The sequence below is a fragment of the Chlorocebus sabaeus genome, chromosome 4 (genome assembly GCF_047675955.1).
Source record: "Chlorocebus sabaeus isolate Y175 chromosome 4, mChlSab1.0.hap1, whole genome shotgun sequence".
NCBI lineage: Eukaryota > Metazoa > Chordata > Mammalia > Primates > Cercopithecidae > Chlorocebus > Chlorocebus sabaeus.
This window is the reverse complement of record NC_132907.1, coordinates 44,242,607-44,244,507: the sequence shown is the minus strand read 5'-3', so window position 1 is coordinate 44,244,507 and position 1,901 is coordinate 44,242,607. Positions and strand designations below refer to the sequence as shown.

The 1,901-nt window shown below is 34.1% G+C and overlaps 1 non-coding gene across 1 annotated transcript; it reads right to left on the bottom strand.

The window, feature by feature from the left end:
* Positions 1-1,330: 1,330 nt before the first annotated feature.
* LOC119622489 (U6 spliceosomal RNA) lies at positions 1,331-1,438 on the bottom strand. Its single transcript, XR_005239101.1, has one exon. It is a non-coding gene; the product is annotated as a U6 spliceosomal RNA (small nuclear RNA).
* Between the last annotated feature and the right edge of the window lie 463 nt (positions 1,439-1,901).

Sequence of the window (1,901 nt, the reverse complement as noted above, 5' to 3'; positions counted from 1 at the left end):
AGGCCTAATACCTGGGTGATAAAATAATCTGTACGATAAACCCCTATGACAGGAGTTTACCTATGTTACAAACCTGCAGATGTACTCCTGATCCTAAAAGTTTTTTTAAAAGTGCTTATTGTCCAATGTGAATGGCACATATGTAAATACAAAGTAATGGTGGTAAAACTAATGATACAAATATAAGCAATATCCAGTAAGAGCATAGAGGAAAGAATGAATTTATTAGTTCATGTTTATTTATTCAATAATGTATTTAAAGTTTCTCACAACATGAAATAAAAGGAAAGAATGAATTTACTAGTTCATGTTTATTTATTCAATAATGTATTTAAAGTTTCTCACAACATGAAATAAAAGGAAAAAAAGAATATTGGAGTAGTAAATCCAGAGGAAAAAAATAACTTTGCATAGATAATTTGAAGTTAACAATATATGAGCATACAGAATACATACTTAAGGTCTAGAAAAATGCCAGAGTAAGCATTTGGCCTCTAAACTTTTTGGAAGGTAAGAAAAATGAGAACATAATAAATTACACTATTTATACTATCTCCAAAGAAAAAGAAAATGAACCTATTCCTAGTGCTGAAATGAAAGTTTTTCCTTATAGGTGATCAAAAAAAAAAAAAACAATGTGCCATCCTCAACAACATCTATATATTAAATTGACTTCATAGGGCTATTTCTTATAGTGGTTGCTAGCATGGACCAATGATGACATAATGCCAAATTACATACGGTAAAAGCAGTTTTACAAGAGGACAGACCATATGATCCAGATGTGTAAATTTCTGCTTGTGAAGCTTATTCTTAGGATTTTTTTTTTTTTTTTTTGTATCTATAGGAACACATGGACTATATATCACTCAGGCAATCCTTTGCAAATTTATGTTGCCCAATGAAGCATTTGATGAGAATTAAGCAACAGTGTGTTCAAGGTTATAGTCCTTAACAATCACTTAGTGTGCAGCTATTTCAGTCTACTTATTAAATAATGGAAGTGCTTAACTCCCTCTGGGGTTGGGTTCAGAGGAAAGGGACCACGGAACTTAGACTAGTTTTTAAAATTGTGGTAAAATACACACACCATGAAATTTATCTTGACCATTTTTGAATGTACTGTTCAGTGGCATTAAATACGTTCACATGGTTTTGCTCCTAATCCACCTGCACAGAACTCTTTTTATCTTATAAATCTGAATCTCTGTGCCTATTATACAATAACTCCATGTTCCTCCCTCCCTCAGTCCCTGCCAGCCACCATTTTATCTATCTCTATGAATTTGACTATTCTAGGTACCCTCATAAAAGTGGAACCATACAGCATAAAAATATAGAATACTTCATGAATCTGCATGTCATTCTTTCTCTGGGGCCATGCTAAATTGTTTCTCTGTTGTTCTAATTTTAGTATATGTACTGCCCAAGCAATCACTTTGGCTGGTTTTGGACTGAAGAACAGGAGCGCATCAAACTTAAAATGGGGAAAGTTCCTGCACGAAGGCAGGATGGTATAGTAATACTATTTTCCTTGCACCTGAAGACTGGGACAAGAAGGGACACTGAATGAGATGAGGTTAAAGAGACAGGAAGAAGCCAAACTCTAAAGGGCTTTGTAAACCATGTTTCATTAAGAGCTTGGACGTACAGACAATAAGAATGGAATAGGGAATTAAAATTTGTATTTAAGAAAAATAATTCCAGGAAAAAAAGGAGGCCTGGAAGAGGACAAAATCTAAAAAAGACCAATTAGAAGGCAACGGCAAATATTTAGACAAGGTTATCCTTCTACTTTTTTTTTTTCCCCCAGCTCACCAGTATTGTTAGAGCAGGAATTACAGAATTGTACAGAACATGGGGAAATTTGTGTCTGTGCTTCTCATGTCCTTACTTCCAGT